Below are 21,314 nucleotides of genomic sequence, written 5' to 3'. Positions count from 1 at the left end.
GTTGATGGATGTCTCACAGGCTTCTTTAAAAGGGCACTAATCATATATAGGAAGCTCTTTTCTCATGATGCAATCACCTCCCAAAGGCCCCACTTGCTATTAATATCAGCTTGGGAGATAGAGCTTCAATACATGAATTTTGGAAAGCACAAAAGTATTCAGTCCATTTCCCTAATGATTTTTGTATATGTGTATATGTATTTGCTTTCATATGAGTAAGTGTGTCTGTGTGTGTATGTGTATTTATGACTATTTTCAAGTATGAGGATAATGGGATATCCAACTGTTTTCTTCCAGGACAGGTGGTTTTAACAGCACAAAGTAAAAACAAGCCATCTTTTTGCAGTGAATAAAAACCATATAACCAATATATGTTGTTTCTTAATAAGAGGAATTGAGCACCTAGAATTGGAACAAACTTTAAAAAAAAAAAAAAGAAGATAAACTATGAAGTTTGGGCTCAAGGACTTAGGTCATCTTCCACTGATTTCTCAGGCTTGTTAGCAGAGAGCTGAGTTGGAAGTGGAGCAACCAGGATGCAAAACAGCACTCATATGGTATCCCATCATCCCTGGCTATGGTTTAACCAGCTGTGCCACAATGTTATTTCCTATATTTCTATTCTTTCCTGAATAAAATGACTATTCATATAGAATTTTTTCTTTTTTTAACTTTTATTTAGTAAATTTAAATTTCCACAGTACAGTTTATGGATTACAGTGGCTCCCCCCCCCATAACTTCCCTCCCACTCGCACCCCTCCCGTCTCCCGCTCCCTCTCCCATTCCATTCACATAAAGATACATTTTCAATTATCTCTATATACAGAAGATCAATTCAGTATATATTAAGTAAAGATTTCATCCGTTTGCACCCACACAGAAACACAAAGTGTAAAGTACTGTTTCAGTACTAGTTATAGCATTACTTCACATTGGACAACACACTAAGGACAGATCCCACGTGAGGAGTAAGTACACAGTGACTCCTGTTGTTGACTTAACAATTTGACACTCTTGTTTATGGCATCAGTAATTTCCCTAGGCTCTAGTCATGAGTTGCCAAGGTTATGGGAGCCTTTTGAGTTCGCTGACTTCGATCTTATTCTGACAGGGTCATAGTCAAAGTGGAAGTTCTCCCCTCCCTTCAGAGAAAGGTACCTCCTTCTTTGATGGCTCCATTTTTTCCACTGGGATCTCACTCGCAGAGATCTTCCATTTAGGTCTTCTTTTTTTTTTTTTCCCAGAGTGTCTTGGTTTTCCATGCCTAAAATACTCTCATGGGCTCTTCAGCCATATCTGAATGCCTTAAGGGCTTTTTCTGAGGCCAGAGTGCTGTTTAGGACATCTGTCATTCTATGAGTCTGCTGTGTATCCTGCTTCCCATGTTGGATCGTTCTCTCCCTTTTTGATTCTATCAGTTAGTATTAGCAGACGCTTGTCTTGTTTGTGTGATCCCTTTGACTCTTAGACCTATCAGTGTGATCAATTGTGAACTGAAATTGATCACTTGGACTAGTGAGATGGCACTGGTACATGCCACCTTGTTTCTTGCGAGTTTGAAAGTTCTACTGAAATTTTAAATTCTATAAAGGATTACCCGTAACTTTCCTAGAATACTCTCTACAATGCGTTTTTCTCCCCCTTGCTTCCAGTTTTATGTGATGCCAATCCCACATTACCTGAGAAGTTTGCAGTTAGCAATCTTGTAAGTGTACTGCTTTAAGCTAGACATAAATAGTAAAAAAAAAAAAAAAAGTGGAAGAAGTATATTCTCAGGGAGAGTTAGAGAGAAAACCACACTGGAAATTCTACAGAAAGAAGAGGAATGTTGTGGATTGCTGTGGAAGGTGTGCATGTGTAGCACAACACACAACACAGGATCCCAGCAGCCAAGTGCCAGAGAAAGTGCCAGCTTTGGAAAATGAGTTGAGATCAGACTACAGCAGCTCATGCACTGGTGATACTGCTGGAGGGAGAGTTTTGCATGAGTACAGCCTGGAGCCCTAAGGGTGATAGAGTACCTGCCTTCCCAATGAAAGATAAAAGCCAACAGAGGAAAATAAAAAAAAAAGTAACTCCGCAATTGCCCAGAAATAGGTGCAGAAATTCAAGAAACAAGAATAAAAAAGACACCATGATCCCCACCCCTCACCCCCACAAAAGAACACAACATTCAATATTAGAATGTGAAGATGAAGAGGCCAGCGGTGCGGCTCACTAGGTTAATCCTCCACCTGTGGCACCCGCACCTCAAGTTCTAGTCCTGGTTGGGGCGCCGGATTCTGTCCCAGTTGCTCCTCTTCCACTCCAGCTCTCTGGTGTGGCCCGGGAAGGTGGTGGAGGATGGCCCAAGTCCTTGGGCCCTGCACCCACATGGGAGACTGGGAGGAAGCACCTGGATCCTAGGTTCTGATCGGTGCGGCACGCCGGCCACAGTGCACCAGCCATAGAGGCCATTTGGAGAGTGAACCAACGGAAGGAAGACCTTTCTCTCTGTCTCTCTCTCTCACTATCTAACTCTGCCTGTCAAAAAAAACAATGTGAAGATGAAGAGACTGATGAAATACTGGAAATGTAATTCAAAAGATTAATTGTAAGACTACTCAAAAGCAATCAGAAGCAAAACCACAAACTAAAGAAAACCATACATGACATGATTGAAAAATTTTCCCATGAAATAGAGATTTCAAAGTAAAGTAAAATCAAAATGAAATATTATAAATGAAGAATTCAATAAAGCAAATAAAAATACAGTGGAAAGTCAACAACAGACGTGGTGAGGCAGAAAGAATACCCAACCTAGAAGACAAATTTTTGGAAAGTTTTCAGACAAAAATAAAGACAAATTAGAAAAAAATAAAAAACAGTGTTAGAGATTTATGAGATACTATCAAACAACCCAAAATAAATGTCTTAGGTGTTCCTGAAGGTGTGGAAAGAGAGAATGATTTAGAAATTATTTCAGTGAAATAATTACAGAAAAACTTCCCTACTTTCGAGAAAGAAAGGGACATGCAAGTACACAGGACACATAGAACTCCTAATAGACATGACCAGAAAAGACACTGTAGTCAACCTTTCCACATTAAAACCTACAGAGGCAATCCTCAGTGTGGCATAGTGAGTCTACCACCTGCAGTGCCAGCCTCCCATTTGGGCACTGGTTTGAGTGCTTGCTGCTCCACTTCCAATCCAGCTTTGCTATGGCCTGGAAAAGCAGTAGAAGATGGTCCAAGTCCTTAGGCCCCTGCACCCACATGGAAAACTGGGAAGAAGCTCTTGCCTCCTGGCTTCAGATAAGCACAGTGCTGGCCATTGAAACCATTGGGGGAGTGAACCAGCAGATGGAAGACCTCTATCTCTCTCTCTCTAACTCTGTATTTCAAATAAATAAATAAATCTTTAAAATAAATAAATAAGTAAGTAAATATGTAAAGATTATGAAATGTGCAACAGAGAAATGCATATTACTTTTAGAAGATCTATAATTAGACTCACAGCTGACTTCTCATCAGAAACTCTACAGTCTAAGAGAGAATGGAGAGATATAATACAAGTCTTAAGAGGGAAAAAAAAACAGTCAACCAAGAATTCTGTACGCTATAAAGCTCTAATTCATGATTGAAGGTGAAATAAAGACCTTTGATAACAAACAGAAATTAAAAGAATTTGTGCCCTTTGTCCAGCCTTACAAAAGATGTGCTACACACAGAAACATATAAAGACAGTCATCATTATGAAACAATGTGAATGCAGAAAATCTCCCAGTACAAGTATAAAGAAAATCCAAAGTAAGCAATAGGAATATTTACAGGAAATGACAGGGCCTACTCATTACTTACCAATAGAAACCTTGAATGTAACTGGCGTAAATTCTCCAACTGAAAGATACAGGCTGGTGGAATAGATTAAAAAATAAACACAACTATTTGCTACCTAAAAGAAACACATCACACACCAACAAAGATGCACGCAGACTGAGCATAAAAGGATATAAAAAGATATTCTATGTTAATGGAAAGCAGAAACGAGCAGGTGTAGTCATCCTAATATCAGACAAAATTGACTTTAACATAAAACTGTTAAAAAAAGACAAAAAAGCGTACTATGCAATGATTAAGGGATCAGTTCAACAGGAAAATGTGACTGCAATAAATGTAAACACATATATTTACAGGGTGTCTGGCTATTGAAAATAAATGTTAATGGATGTAAAGGGAGACATAGATTCCAATGTAATAAAATGGGGGATTTAACACCCCACTGTCATCAATGGATGGGTCAACTAGACAGAAAATCAACAAAGACACAACAGAGCTAATCTACACTATAGACCAAATAGCGCTAACTGATATCTACAGAACTTTCCATCCCACAGTTGCAGAATACACATTCTTCTCATCAGTGCATGAAATTTTCTCTAGGATAAATCATATGATACTCCATAAAGCAAGTCTCAGCAAATTCAAAAAAAATCAAAATCATATCAAACATCTTCTCAGACCACAACGGAATGAAGCTGGAAATCAACAACTCAAGAATCTCTAGAACATATGCAAACACATAGATACTGAACAACATACTCCTGAATGAACAGTGGGTCATAGATGTAATCAAATGAGAAGTGAAAAAACTTCTGCAGATGAATGAAGATGACAATACAACACATTAAAAATTATGGGATAAAGCAAAAACAGTGTTAAGAGGAAATATTATAGCAATTAGCGCCTACATCAATAAATATGAAAGGCACCAAATGAATAAGTTATCAATGCATTTAAAGGACCTAGAAAAACAGCAGCAAACCAAACCCAAAGTTAGTAGGAAGAAATAATTAATTAAAATTAGAGAGGAAATCAACAAAACTGAAACCAGTAAAGCAATACAAAAGATCAGTTAAATGAAGAACTGATTTTTTGAAAAAATAAACAAAATTGATACATCATTGGCCTCACTAACCAAAAAAAAGGGGGGGGGGGAGTAGGGGAGAAGACCCAAATAAATTAAATCAGAGATGAAAAAGGAAATGTAACAACAAATGCTAAGGAAACACAAAGAAGCATCAGGAATTATTACAAAGAGCAATATGCCAGCAAATTGGGAAATCTAGAAGAAATGTGTAGATTACTGGACACATAAAATCTGTGAAAATTGAGACATGAAGACATAGAAAACATAAGCAGACCAATAATCACGCTTGAGATTGAATCAATATTAAAAACCCTGCCAATAAATAAAAAGCTCAGGACCAGATGACTTCACTGCTGATTCAACCAGACATTTAAAGAACTAATTCCAATTTTTCTCAGACTATCCAAAATAATTGAAAGGAGGGAATCTTCCCAAGCTCCTTCTATGAGGCCAGCATCACCTTAATTCCTAAACCAGGAAAAGAAACAACAGAGAAAGAAAACTATAGAGAACAAATAACAAATACTGGTGAAGAGGTGGGGGAAAAGATATGCTAACCCACTGTTGGTAGGAAATGTAAACTGGTGCAGCCACTGTGGAAGACAGTATGAAGACACATCAGAAATCTGAAAATATCTACCATGTAGCCCAGAAATCCCACTCCTGGGAATTTACCAAAGCAAAATTAAATCAGCAGATGAAAGAGTTACCTGTACCACCATGATCACTGCAGCTCAATTCAAAATAGTTAATATATGGAATCAACCCAGATGTCCTTCAGCTGATGACTGGATAAAGAAATTATCGTGTATATAAACACTATGGAATACTACTCAGAGGTGAAAAAAAAAAAGAAATCATCATTTGCAACAAAACATACACAACTGGAAACCATTATGTTCAGCAAAATGAGCCAGGCCCAAAAGACAGATACCAGGTTTTCTGGATCTGTGGTAACTAATAGAGTACCAAAAAAGTAATGTATTGGAGTGAAGTTGACATTTTGAGATGCAATGATCATGTACAGTCCTTATCTCTACTGTTGAGGAACAGTGGTTTTTTTTCTTCATGCAACTTGTTAAAGTATTTATTTACCTAGTGTAGGATTAATCTTACAAATATAAAAAAACTAAAAATAGATATTTGTAAAAGTTAAGAGTGGGAATAGGAAAGGGGGGAAGAAAAAGGATGGGAGCATTGGTGGGAAGTAGAGTAGGGTGGCAAATATCACTAATATCACTATATTCTTAAACCTGTATATATGGAATACATAAAATTTATATATCTTAAATAAATTTCAAAAACAAAATATAAAAAAGTAAAGATACTATGGTGGCTTCCACAAAAATTAACTCAAAGTACAACACAATAAATATAAAGTACAACACTAAAAATTCTTAGAATATAACATAACAGAGGCTGGCGCCGCGGCTCACTAGGCTAATCCTCCACCTTTCAGTGCCGGCACACTGGGTTCTAGTCCCGGTCGGGGCACTGGATTCTGTCCCGGTTGCTCCTCTTCCAGGCCAGCTCTCTGCGGTGGCCAGGGAGTGCAGTGGAGGATGGCCAAAGTGCTTGGGCCCTGCACCCCATGGGAGACCAGGATAAGTACCTGGCCCCTGCCATTGGATCAGCGCGGTGTGCCGGCCGCAGCGGCCATTGGAGGGTGAACCAACGGCAAAGAAAGACCTTTTTCTCTGTCTCTCTCTCTCACTGTCCACTCTGCCTGTCAAAAAAAAAAAAAAAAAGAATATAACATAACAGATAAACTTAAGGACCCTAGTTTTGGCAATGACATTTTAGGTATAACACCAAAGCCACAAAATGAGGAAGAAACAATAAGCTGGACCTCATTCAAATTAAATGTTTTGCTATGCAAAACATATTGTCAAGAGAATAAACAAGCCACAGAGAGGAAAAATATTTGAAAAAGATACAACTTATAAGGACTTTTACTAAAATAAACCAAAACCCCTTAAAAGTAAACAACAAGAAACCAAAAAACTCAAACTAAATGTGACAAGTTTATCCTAGCAGCTAGAATGTTCATGTCCCAAATCTGAGTGCTGGGTTTGCTCCTTGGCTCTGCCTCCTGATATCAGCTTCCTGCCAGTGCAGCTTCTGGGAGGCACTGGTGATGACTCAAGAAACTGTGTTCCTACCACCAACATGGGAAACCTAGATTGAGTTCGAGGCACCAGGCTTTGGTCTCAGCCCAACCCTGGCATTTCAAACACTTAGAAAGTGAATTCACAGATAGAAATATTCTCTATTTCTCCCTCCCATACTCTCTGCATTTCAAATCTTTAAAATGGGTCAAAAACCTTGTTGTTCAAATCACTAAAGAAAATAGAGAGCAGACAAGCATATGAAAAGATGCTTCACATTATATCTTGTGATGGTTAATGCTATATGTCAACCTGGCTAGGTTAAGCGATTGTCACATAGTTGACAAAATGTTACACTTCTAGAAGAAACCAGTGTTTGAATCAGTAGACTGTGTAAAGAAGATTCACCTTTACCAGTGTGGATGAGCAAGATTTAGTTCAGTGGAGACTTGAATAGAACAAAAAGGCACCATAAAGGTAAATTATCTCTCTTCTTGAGCTGGGACATCCATATATTCTGCCTTCAGACATTGAAGCTCAAGCTTCTTGAATCTTCAGATTCAGATTAAATTGCATCAATGTCTTTCTTTCCTGGTTCTTCAGCTTGAAGAGAGCATATTGTTTGTTTGTTTTTTGTTTTTGTTTTTTTGTTTTTTTGGTTTTTTTTTTTTTTTTTTTTTGACAGGCAGAGTGGACAGTGAGAAAGAGAGAGAGAAAGGTCTCCCTTTGTCGTTGATTCACCCTCCAATGGCCGCCACAGCCGGCCGGCATGCTGTGGCCGGCGCACCGCGCTGATCCAATGGCAGGAGCCAGGTACCTCTCCTGGTCTCCCATGGGGTGCAAGGCCCAAGCACTTGGGCCATCCTCCACTGCACTCCCTGGCCACAGCAGAGAGCTGGCCTGGAAGAGGGGTAACCGGGACAGAATCTGGTGCCCCTACCGGGACTAGAACCCGGTGTGCCAGCGCCACAAGGCAGAGGATTAACCTAGTGAGCCATGGCGCTGGCCGGAGAGAGCATATTGTGAGATTTCTCAGATTCCTTGGCCACATGAATCAATTTCAATAATTATGCATGCAAAGAATACCTAAAATTTATAACTTTAACTCTAAGTTTTAAGAGTTCTGTGGGGTCTTTTTCTTTGAAGAACCATTATATATACACATATATACATATATATGATTTTATATAATAAATATATCATCAGGAAAATGTAAATTATAACAATGTGTTACCATTACACACCTGTTAGAAAGGCCAAATTCCAAAACACTGACAACACTAGCAAAGATGTGGAAAAATAAGAACTTCATTCATTGTTAAATGGAATGCAAATTGGTTCACTCATATTGAAAGGAAGTCCTGTGTTTTTTTACAAAAATAAACTAAGTGTAACAAACAGCTGCACTATTCCTTTTAGTGCTCCACAGATTCCAGTGAACCAATTTAGGAACATAAAAGTTTAATCTGTCAAAGAAATCATCCAGGACCTAGGCAGACCCAGGTAGAGTAAAGTCCTGCATATATGATTCCTACCAGGATCTCAGCAAAGCTAAGTACTATTTCTATTTCTTCCCTTTCTAGGCCTATACTTTGGAGGCTGTTCTATTCAGAAATAAGATGGTGGTAAAAATGTGCATTTAGCTTGCTGTTGTCTCTAAACTCCTTCCTATTTCTCTCAAATTGTAGCTATTATTTAAGAAATGCCAAATACTATCATTTCAATTAATTTTGGGGTGTAACAAAGCAGAGAGGATCTTCTGAAGGTGACATCTCTCACCTGAGTCAGTGTATCCCTCCCTAACAAGTCTGGCATTTTTTTTAAGATTTATTTGTTTGAAAGGCAGAGTTAGAGAGAGAAGAGGCAGAGGGAGAGAGAGGTCTTCCATCCACTGGTTCACTCCCCAATTGGCTGCAATGGCCAGCGCTGTGCCAGTCTGAAGCCAGGAGCCAGGAACTTCATTGTGGTCTCCCAGGAGGATGCTGGGGCCCAAGGACTTGGGCCATCTTTTACTGCCTACCCAGGCCACATCAAAGAGCTGTATAGGAAGTAGAGCAGCTGGGCCTCGAACCAGAGCCCACATGGGATGCTGGCACTTCAAGCCAGGGCGTTAACCTGTTGCACCACAACACCAACATATTTTTTTAAACATAAATTTCACACAATATTTTTCACTTTGTGTTTCTGTGGGGGTGCAAACTGTTGAAATCTTTACTTAATATATACTAAACTGATCTTCTGTATATAAAGAGAATTGAAAATGAATCTTGATGTGAATGGAAGGGGAGAGAGAGCGGGGGGTAGGAGGGAAATTATGGGGGGGTGGAAAGCCATTGTAATCCATAAGCTGTACTTTGGAAATTATAGTCATTAAATAAAAGTTAAAAAAATAAATGAAATTGTATCACTTCCCTATATAAAGCCTCCAAAATAAGAATCAACTTTAAGCTAAAATTCAAACTCTTTACCATCACCTCCAAAGTTCCATTATCTAACTTCAGCTTGCCTCCCCAACCTGCTTCCATATTAGCCTTCTTCCTATTTCTCAAAAGTTGTGATCTTGTTCTTACTTCAGGGTCTTTGCACTTGTTGTAAAATATTCTGCTCAGAAATGATTTATTGTTGGATTCTCATTTGGCATGATCCTCACATTATTCCAGTCTCTGCTCAAATGCCACGACCTCACAGAGGCCTTCTCTGCCCACACATTTTAAAAATGGCACCGAATAGCACTGCTCCGCTTTACTTTGCTTGACTTTTCTTCTATTTGTCCTTTTAGTCATTCTTTTTATGGCATTTATAATCACATGAAACTGTATTAAAAGTTTATTTTCCTATTTAATTTTTTCTCCTCCACTAAATGCAGAGAGTTAATAGATTTTATTCACCACTGGCATTCACACAATAAATGTTTTCTTAAACAATTGATGATTAAACAAATGCAGGAATGATGACATTGTAACAATCTAGAGGATGTACCATATTAAAAACTTAAAGTTGTACAGGATTGTTGAGGCAGTCACTGCTTTCCAAAAAGAGGGATGCTATGTTTATTCTTAGTAAAATTTAATAATTTCAAAATTTGCTTTAATTCTAGAATTTTAATTGTCAGGAAAAAAACATTTTACATGGCAGGTGAAAAAACTGACAAAGAAAACAATACACTAAAGAAAATTGGTAAAATATATAATTTGAAAGAACTAGTTGATGCATATTTGAGGATAAACTACATGCTAGATGCAAGTCATATTTTTGTTAAATCATGACCTCTAGACACATGTAACAGATATTTTGTGAGCTTAGTTTTGCTATTTTATTTATTAGAAATAGTTTTTATTTCATTAATATTCTATAATTCAGTCTGTTCAGTTGTACAGTTGACCTATATCCAGACACACAAAATTCCCTCCTGCACTTGCACTAGTTTATTACTTTTGCTAGATGATGACTAAATGATTTATTATTTTTCGGTATACACACATTTTTAGATCTGGTTTCACATTGCTAGAGCATCAGTTACAGGAACATAAGAAATTGTGCATATATGTGTTTACATAATGATAAAGCTTGAATTTTGTCATTCTCCATATAACTAACATTCACAAGAGGTAGCATATGCCACAACTACATAATGACTATTTCCACATAGACAACTACTAGAACCAAAAGTATGGTATTAAAATAATAATTCAGGGCTGGCGCCGTGGCTCAAAAGGCTAATCCTCCGCCTTGCAGCGCCGGCACACCGGGTTCTAGTCCCGGTCGGGCTCCGGATTCTGTCCCAGTTGCCCCTCTTCCAGGACAGCTCTCTGCTATGGCCCGGGAGTGCAGTGGAGGATGCCCCAAGTCCTTGGGCCCTGCACCTGCATGGGAGACCAGGAGAAGCACCTGGCTCCTGGCTTCAGATCAGTGCGATGCACCGGCCGCAGCGCGCCGGCCGCGGCAGCCATTGGAGGATGAACCAACAGCAAAAGGAAGACCTTTCTCTCTGTCTCTCTCTCACTGTCCACTCTGCCTGTCAAAAAATAAATAAATAAATAAAATAATAATTCACATACCTCTGTAATCCTTTAACTTCCATTTCTAGTTTATCAGCTCATTTTTTTCTCAATGTACTATTCTTTTCTCATATATTATATCCTCACCTTCAGAATTTTCCACTCTAAAATATCATGCATGCAGTTGACATATCTTTTATCTATTGAAATCATTGTTCCACTTAAAGTTTTCAACAACTTATTTTATCTTCCTTAAAGTTCTCAGCCTGCCTATAAGTAAGGCTTTCTGTAAACTTTACCTTCTACAACTTGCTCACTTATCACCCTAACTCTAGGTATTGTAAATGATCTAACACCTCCATGACTTTATTCCCAATACCTACTTGTTATATCTTTCTTCATTTCTTTAAGATGCCTTTTAAATGTTACTTTTGTAGCTATTTCATCCTGTCTTCACTAGCCCTCTCTACCAGAGATCTACTCCCCACTTAATTCCATCACCATCACCCTTTTGACCTTTCTTCTAAGATGTTCATGTATGAAGTATGAAAATCTTATCCTAATATTTTAACTATCAATTCATCTAAAGGACATGGATTTCAGCTATTATGCAAACAATGTCATGAATCTCTTAACAATTTTTCCTTGTGTTACATTGGCAAATATTGACATTAGGCACATATCTTAATCAGAGTATCACTGCAAAATGAAGAAAATGCCTACATTGACATGTTTGTGAAGGTCGAGCTAAAATAATATAACACTAAGAAAATTATCTGGTTGGTTATAACTCCTTTTTTATCCTTCATTTCTTTTCTTTTAAAGATTTATTTATTTATTTACAGGTAGAATTACAGAGAGAGAGAGAGATAGAAAGGTCTTCCTTCTGATGGTTCACTCCCCAAATGGCCGCAATGGACAGACATGCGCTGATGCGAAGCCAGGAGCCAAGTGGTTCTTCCCAGTCTCTCATACGGGTGCAGGGGCCCCAGCACCTGGGCCATCCTCCATGGCTTTCCCAGGCCACAGCAGAGAGCTGGACTGGAAGAGGAGCAACCAGGAATAGAACCAATGCCCATTTGCGATGCCGGCGCTGCACGCGGAGGAGTAACCTAGAGCACCACGGTGCCGGCCCTTATCCTTCATTTCTTCATATATTACACTAAACTTTACAAAAGATTATTCACATATATAATAAATTTTTTACTTATAAGTCAAGGACATAGGACCACAGGTATTATCACCAAATTTAGAACATTAGCATATTGGAAAAGCTTGCTTGTAGAATCTGGCCCTTAATAATTCACATATACTATATGAGCCATGACTATTTTCTCCATTACTTGTGGCCAAGGCATTAAACATGCCAGAAAACACTATTACAGCTCAGGGAACATTTTTATATGAGAAAGAGCAGAGATGGAAAATTTACTTTGTAAATCCAACTAAAGAACACGTAATTTATATTCTCAAAAACTATTGGTACATTCTTTTAATGTTTAATAATCATTCTTGTCACCAGCCAGATTCAAAGCCACTTAATCATTGGCTACAGTACTTCATGGTACTACACACCACAAATTCTTCCAGCTTCAGATGTTGTTACCGGTGATTCAGTTCTTATCCTTAGCTTCTTGTGTAGATAACAAATTCCAAAGGAACACACTACTCTGTCAATAAGTGGCTATCTCTACCACCAGACAGGAGATGCCTGTCTACCTGAATTTTCACCACCAGAAGGAACTTAATTTATCAATTTAACCTGTCAATAAATTCTCTATATTAATTAATGCAGAGGTAGATGCCAAAGGAAATGAAAATATATGTTGAAATGAAACCTTAAACATAATGTACATAGTAGTCCCATTTTAAACAGTCATAAGATAGAAACAACTTAAATTACCCATCAATGAATGATTAGACTAACAGATATGGTAGATCTGTACAATGAAATATTATTCAGCTATAAAAAGCAGTGAAGTGTTGACATTTGCTACAAAATAGTATGTATAACAATGATATATTAATTTGGAAGCAGATAGTGGTGTTTGCTGCACAACACTGTGAATGTTCTAAACGTCACTTATTTGCTCACTTAAAAATAGTAAATTTAATGTTATGTGCATTTTAACATGATAAACATGTTCTCATTAACAAAAAAAGATTAGTATTTTAAAACTGATGAATTAAATGAAGATTTTTAAGAGGTAATTTGAAGAACAAACACCAAAGGGGACATACACATTTTGTTAAAAGTGTGGCTTTACTATCTAATAGCTAAGGGAATAAAACTGTTTTCATTAGGGATGGTAAAACATCACTACATATAATCAACTCTAGTGATTTAAGAAAAGATTTGTAAGGAGATACTGCAGCATAGAAAGATACAAGAGAAAGATATTTTGTTATACAAAATAAACTGGACCATTTGGGAAAGGGTACAAAATTGCTCTTATAATATGAATAAGTTCTAAAAACATACAATAGTGACTTAAGTTAATGATAATGTATTATATATTTTTTCTTTTTTTTAATTTAATGAGCATAAATTTCCAAAGTACAGCTTATGGATTACAGTAGCTTTCTCCCCCTCATAATTTCCCTCCCACCCACCACGCTACCCTCTCCCACTCCCTCTCCCCTTACCCTTCACATCATGATTAATTTTCAATTATCTTTGTATACAGAAGATCAATCTAGCATATGTTAAGTAAAGATTTCCACATTTTGCTCCCACACAGAAACACAAAGTGTAAAATACTGTTTGAGTACTAGTTATAGCATTAATTAAACACCTAAGAGTAATTGTGTATTAATTACAGAGTTCAACCAATAGTTTTAAGTAGAATATAAAATGTAACTTATATTGTTGTGGCTCCCCCCCCAACATCCCTCCCTCCCTACCCTCACCCACTCCCTCTCCCATCCCGCCCTTCATCATGTTTCATTTTCAATTACCTTCATATACTGAAGATCAACTTAGTATATACTAAGCAGGGATTTCAACAGGTTGCACTCACACAACAGAACCAGGTATAGGATATTGTTCGACTAGTAGTGTTGTTTTTGAGTTTCATAGTTAAACACATTAAGGACAGAGATCCTGCGTGGGGAGCATGAACCCAGTGACTCCCATTGTTGATTTAACAATTGGCACTCTTATTTATGATGTCAGCAATCACCTGAGACTCTTACTATGAGCTGTCTAGGCTATGGAAGCCCCTTGAGTTCAGCAACTCTGAATTTGTTTAGTCAAGGCCATATCACAGTGGAGGTTCCTTCCTCCCTTCAGAGAAAGGTGCCTCTCTCCTTGATGGCCTGATCCTTCTGCTGGGGTGTTGTTCACCAGGATCTTTCATTTAGATTGTTTTTTGCCACCGTGTCATGGCTTTCCATGCCTGTGAGACTCTCATGGACCTTTTAGTCAGATCCGAATGTCCCAAGGGTTGATTCTGAGGCAGGAGTGCTGTTTTGGGCATTTGCCATTCTGTGAGTCTGCTGTGTGTTCTGCTTCCCCCGCAGGATCATTCTCTCCCTTTTGATTCTATCTTTCGTTATTTGCTTACACTGCTCTTATTTGTGTAATCTCTTTGACACTTACCCTATCTTTTTTATCAGTTGTGTATTTATATTTGTCACTTTACCAAGTGTGCTGGCATTGGTACCTGCCTCCTTGGCAAGGTTGAGTTGAAATCCCCTTGCACATTTCTAGTTCCACCATTGGAGGTAGGTCTGAGTGAGTATGTGCCATCCTATCTATCTCCTCCCTCTCTTATTCCCTCTCCTATGTTTCACAGAGATCAATTTTCTGTTAATTTTTAAACGCTTAAGAATGGTTGTGCATTGATTGCAGAGTTCAACCAGTGGTCTTGTGTAGAGCAAACCGAGCAACAACAGCAAAACAACAACAAAACAACAACAAAAATACTAAAGGAACAAAATAGTAAGTTGTTCCTCAACAGTCTAGACAAGGGCTGCTCATGTCATTGTCTCTCATAGTGTTCATTTCACTTCAATGGGTATCATTTTCGGTGCTCATTTAGTTGCCATCGATCAGGGAGAACATGTGATATTTGTCCCTTTTGGACTGGCTTATTTCACTCAGCATGATGTTTTCCAGCTCCCTCCATTTTGTTGTAAATGCCCGGATTTCACTGTTTTTTACTGCTGTATAGTGTTCCATAGAGTACATATCCCATAGTTTCTCTATCCAGTCATCCATTGATGGACATCTAGGTTGATTCCAGGTCTTAGCTATTATGAATTGAGCTGTAACAAATATTGAGGTGCAAATGGCTTTTTTCACCCCTTTAATTCCATTTGGGTATATTCCAAGGAGTGGGATGGCTGGGTCCTGTGGTAGTGCTATATTCAGGTTTCTGAGGATTCTCCAGACTGTCTTCCATAGTGGCTTTACCAGTTTGCATTCCCACCAACAGTGGATTAGTGTCTCTTTTTCCCCACATCCTCGCCAGCATCTGTTGTTGGTTGATTTCTGTATGTAAGCCAATCTAACCGGAGTGAGGTGGTATCTCATTGTGGTTTTGATCTGCATTTCCCTGATGGCTAGGGATCCTGAGCATTTTTTCATGTGTCTGTTGGCCATTTGGATTTCCTCTTTTGATAAATGTCTATTAAGGTCGTTGGCTCATTTTTTTATTGGGTTTTTTGTTTTGATTCTGTGGTGTTTTTTAATCATTGTGTAGATTCTAGTTGTTAATCCTTTATCTGTTCTGTGGTTTGCGAATAACGTCTCCCATTCTGTTGGTTGCCTCTTTGCTTTCCTGACTGTTTCCTTTGCTGTTAAGAAACTCTTCAATTTGAGGTAATCCCATTTGTTTATTTTATCTTTGATTACCTGTGCCTGTGGGGTCTTCTCCAGGAATTCTTCGCCTATTCCAATATCTTGAAGGGTTTCCCCTTTGCTCTCAATTAGTTTCATGGTGTCGTGGCGCATCTCTAGTTCTTTGATCCATGTTGAGTGGATTTTTGTATAAGGTGTAAGGTAGGGGTCTGGCTTCATACTGCGACATGTGGACATCCAGTTTTCCCAGCACCATTTGTTGAAGAGGCTGTCCTTGTTCCAGGGGTTGGTTTTAGGTCCTTTGTCGAATATGAGTTGGTTATAGATGTTTGGATTGATCTCTGGTGTTTCTATTCTGTTCCATTGGGCTATCCATCTGTTTTTGTACCAGTAACAGGCTGTTTTGATTATAACTGCCCTGTAGTATGTCCAGAAATCAGGTATTAAGATGCCTCCGGCCTTGTTTTTATTGTAAAGGATTGCTTTAGCTATTCTGGGTCTCCTGTTTCTCCATATGGATTTCAGCATCATTTTTTCTAGGTCTTTGAAGATTGACTTTGGTATTTTGATTGGTATTGCATTGAACTTGTAAATTGCTTTTGGGAGAATGGACATTTTGATGATATTGATTCTTCCAATCCATGAGCATGGCAGGTTTTTCCTTTTTTTTGTGTCATCTTCTATTTCTTTCTTTAGTGTTTTGTAATTTTCATCATAGAGGTCTTTGACCTCCTTGGTTAAATTTATTCCAAGGTACTTTATTGTTTTTGTGGCTATCGTGAATGGGATTGATCTTAGTAGTTCTTCCTCGGCCCTGGCATTGTCTCTGTATACAAAGGCTGTTGATTTCTGAGCGTTGACTTTGTATCCTGCTACTTTACCAAACTCTTCTATGAGTTCCAGTAGTCTCTTATAGGAGTTTATTGGGTCCCCTATATATAGTATCATGTCATATGCAAACAGGGATAGTTTAACTTCCTCCTTTCCCATTTGTATCCTTTTAATTTCTTTTTCTTGCCTGATGGCTCTGGCTAACACTTCTAAGACTATATTGAATAGCAATGGTGAGAGTGGGCATCCCTGTCTGGTGCCAGTTTTCAATGGAAATGCCTCCAACTTTTCCCCATTCAATATGATGCTGGCCTTTGGTTTATCATAGACTGCCTTAATTGTGTTGAGGAATGTTCCTTCTAACCCCAATTTGCTTAGGGTTTTCATCATGAAAGGGTGTTGTGTTTTGTTAAATGCTTTCTCTGCATCTATTGAAATAACCAAATGATTTTTGTTTCTCAATTTATTAATGTGATTTATTACATTGATTGACTTTCAAATATTGAACCATCCCTGCATACCAGGGATAAATCCCACTTGGTCTGGGTGAATGATCTTTCTGATGTGTAGTTGGATTCAGTTTGCCAGAATTTTGTTGAGTATTTTTGCATCTATGTTCATCAGGGAGATAGGTCTGTAGTTTTCTTTCTCTGTTGTGTCTTTTCTGGGCTTAGGAATTAAGGTGATATTGGCTTCGTAGAAGGAATTTGGAAGGATTCCCTCTCTTTCAATCATTTTGAATAATTTGAGAAGAGCTGGGGTTAGTTGTTCTCTAAATGTCTGATAAAATTCGGCAGTGAAGCCATCGGTCCTGGGCTCTTCTTTTTCGGTAGTGTGTTTATTACTGATTCAATTTCTTCCCTGGTTATGGGTCTGTTTAGATTTTCTATATCTTCACGGCTCAGTTTAGGAAGGTTGTATTTGTCCAGGAATCTATCCATTTCTTCCAGGTTCCCCAATTTGTTAGCATGCATCTCTTTGTAGTAGTTTCTGATGATTCTTTTTATTTCTGTTGTGTCTGTTGTTACATTTCCATTACCATCTTTGATTTTACAGATTTGGGTCTTCTCTCTCCTTTTTTTGGTTAGTTGGGCCAATGGTGTGTCGATTTTGTTTATTTTTTCAAAGAACCAGCTCCTGGTTTTGTTGATCTTTTGTATTTTTTTTTTTTTTTGGTTTCAATTCTGTTTATTTCTTCTCTGATCTTTAGTATTTCTTTCCTCCTTTTGGATTTGGGCTTGATTTGCTGCTGTTTTTCTAAATCCTTGAGGTGCATGGAGAGTTCATTTGTTTGGTTCTTTTCCAGCTTCTTGATGTAGGCACTAATTGCTATAAACTTTCCTCTTAGCACTGCTTTTGCTGTGTCCCACAGGTTTTGATAGGTTGTGTTATCATTTTCATTTGTTTCTAGAAATCTTTTGATTTCTCTTTTAATTTCTTCGATGACCCACTGTTCATTTAGGATCATGTTGTCCATTCTCCATATATTTGCATATGGTGTAGAGATTCTTGGGTTGTTGATTTGAAGTTTCACTGTGCTATGGTCTGAGAAGCTGCATGGTTTTTTTGAATTTGTTGAGGCTCCCTTTATGGCCTAGTATATGGTCAATCCTAGAGAATGTTCCATGTACTGGGGAGAAATACGTCAACTCTGTGTCTGTGGGGTGGAAGGTTCTGAAGATATCCATTTGGTCTATTTGGTCTATGGCGTCAATTAGCTCAGTTGTTTCCTTGTTGAATTTCTGTCTGGTTGATCTGTCCATTGGTGAGAGTGGGGTGTTGAAGTCCCCTGTTACTATTGTATTTGAATCTATATCTCCCTTTACATCCTTTAGTAATTCTTTCAAGTAGCCAGGTGCCCTGTAATTAGGTGCATATTCATTTATAATAGTAATGTCTTCCTGTTGGATAGATCCTTTAATCATTATATAGTGCCCTTCTCTGTCTTTTTTAATAGTTTTTATGTTAAAGTCTATTTTGTCTGATATTAGGATGGTCACACCAGCTCTTTTTTGATTTCCATTAGCTTGGAGTATCTTTTTCCATCCTTTCACTTTCAGTCTGCATGCATCTTTGCTGATGAGGTGTGTCTCCTGAAGGCAGCATATAGCTGGATTCTCTTTCTTTATCCAATCAGCTAGTCTATGTCTCTTTGTCATGGAATTAATACCATTCACATTCAATGTGATTACTGTTAAGTACTGTCTTTTCCCCTTCATGTTTCCTGAAACAAGCTGTTTATGTATTTTGAACTTTGTTTGTCGGTTACTCTACATTCGCTTTTTTTTTGTAGTGAAGTTCTTGTTTTTGTATTTCTGTGTGCAGCACGTCTTTGAGCAAGTGTTGTAGGGTTGGACGCGTGGATACAAATTCTTTCAGTTTCTGTTTGTCGTGGAAGATCTTTATTTCCCCTTCATTCATAAATGATAGCTTTGCAGGATATAGTATTCTAGGTTGGCATTGTTTGTCTTTTAAAACTTGAAATATATCATGCCATTGTCTCCTTGCCTGTAGTGTTTGCAATGAGAAGTCTGGGGTGAGTCTGATTGACTTACCCCTGAATGTGATTTGTTGCTTTTCTCTGGCACATTTTAGGATTTGTTCTTTGTGTGTCACTGAACTGAGTGTTGCCACAATGTGTCATGGTGAATTTCTCTTCTGGTCTACTCTGTTCGGAGTCCTGGCTATCTGTTGTATTTGTGTGTTGTTATCCAGCTGCCTTTGTTTGAAGTTTTCTGATATTATTTCATTGAAGACACCTTCCAATCCATTCTCTCTTTCCACCCCCTCAGGGACTCCTATTATCCGAACATTACACCGTTTGATTGAATCTTGTAGGTCTCCGACCGTATTTTTTGATTTTTTAATTTCTTCTTCCTGTGTTTGAACTGACTGTATTATTTCTGGAAGTTTGCCTTCAAATTGTGATATTTGGTCTTCTATTTCATCTGTTCGATTTCCGAGGGATTCCACGGTGTTTTTTATATGGTCAATTGAGCTTTTCAATTCTAGTATCTCATTCTGGCTTCTCTTTAGGATCTCTAATCCTTGGGCTTGTTTTTCATTCAGCTCTTGATACTGTTTCTCATTATTTCTAAGTATTCTGATTATTAATTTTCTGAATTCTTTTCCTGGCATGTTTTCAACTTCTTCTGCCTCTGTTCTGGTTGGTTTAGCCTGCTCCACTGGCAAGTTTATATGTCCTTCTATATTCTTATTGTGGGTTTTTGTTTTGTTTTTTGGCATTCTGTCTGGGTGGTTTCCCTCTGCTATAGGCTGCTGTGAGTCTGTACCAATATCCAGTGTAAGCAGGCTGCTCTACACAGCCCAAAGGTAAACAGACAGGATGGCTGCTCTCTGCCTGCTGCAGCTCTGGATCTTGCCCTCCCCCCCCCCCCCCCCCCGCAGCCGCTATTCAGTTTTGTTTTCTTTTTTTTTTTTTCTTGTAACTTGAGTAGACAGGCATCAGGGCTTTGAGCTGCCCTCCCTCAAGCAAGAAGTGTCCTGTTGCTCAGCTCTTCCTTTGGGCTCTGCCTCCGAAGGTTAGTGTGGAGGCAAAGACAGTTCTCCTTTAGGCCCGAATGTAAACAGACAAAATGGCTGCTTCCCACCCACTACAGCTCCGAGGAGGCGCCAAGAGATACTGGTTTACTCAGTCTCTCAATTAGTACCCCTGAATCGCGCATTCTTTCCACAGGCGCCACTCACTCTGTTCCGTTTTCTATTTCCTCCCCCATTCAGTCGTGTGTGTCTCAGTGTCCGTCCCAGGGTGGGTTAGCTGAGGGGCGGCAGCGGCTGTGCTGGGCGAGTGCCCCATCTCACCTTGGCTTCCAGTGCTGGTGCGTACACACTCCTGCTGGTGTCCTGTGCCTCAGGTGTCTGCGTCCTCCTTGTGTGTTCACCCTATCTCTATCTTCCAAGTTTCAGGAAGGGCTTCTCATTCCTTAAAAACTACAAATTCTCACCCCTCTTTGAACCCTCCCTTCCTGGACCTTCGGTGTGCTCCCTCCCTATTCTGCCATCTTCCTTCCTTTTGTATTATATATTTTAAATTTGCTAAGATAATAAATCTTAAATATTCTCACCACAGGAAGGAAGGAAGGAAGGAAGGAGGGAAGGGATGGAAGAGGGAGGGAGGAAGGGAGGGAAGAAAGAAAAGGAAATGGTGTGAGGTAATGGATATATTCATTGGTTTGATTGTGACAATCATTTCACAATGTAGACATATATTAAAATATTACATTGTAAACCTTGAATATGTATAATTTTATATTTCAAGTATACCTCAGTAAAGTTGAAAATCAATAAATAAATGCACAAAGTCAGGTAATTAGCTTCAGACATATTAAAAGTGAAGACTCTAAATTGCCCTCTTTTCAAATAAACTGTTTAGTACATAAAAATCTTGCACTGAGAAGATTCTAATGACCTCATAACCAGCATATATCTTCAGATTACCCGTGAACTTTCAGACCCTGGAAGTCTATGGAAAGACAGGATGTATATCTTTGTTTTATTTTAGCCTTGCTGGGATTGTGAAGGACAGTTTTAGAATACAAAACAAAGACCACAGCAAAAGTTCAAATACAACTGACAGCTGAGATTTAAATAGTACAAAGACACTTTGGGAGTAGCAATATAAATTGAGCCACATGTTATAT

Source organism: Oryctolagus cuniculus, chromosome 1 (genome assembly GCF_051225735.1).
Source record: "Oryctolagus cuniculus isolate XC-2025 breed Fujian yellow rabbit chromosome 1, ASM5122573v1, whole genome shotgun sequence".
In the NCBI taxonomy this organism is placed as follows: domain Eukaryota; kingdom Metazoa; phylum Chordata; class Mammalia; order Lagomorpha; family Leporidae; genus Oryctolagus; species Oryctolagus cuniculus.
This window is presented reverse-complemented; position numbering follows the sequence as displayed.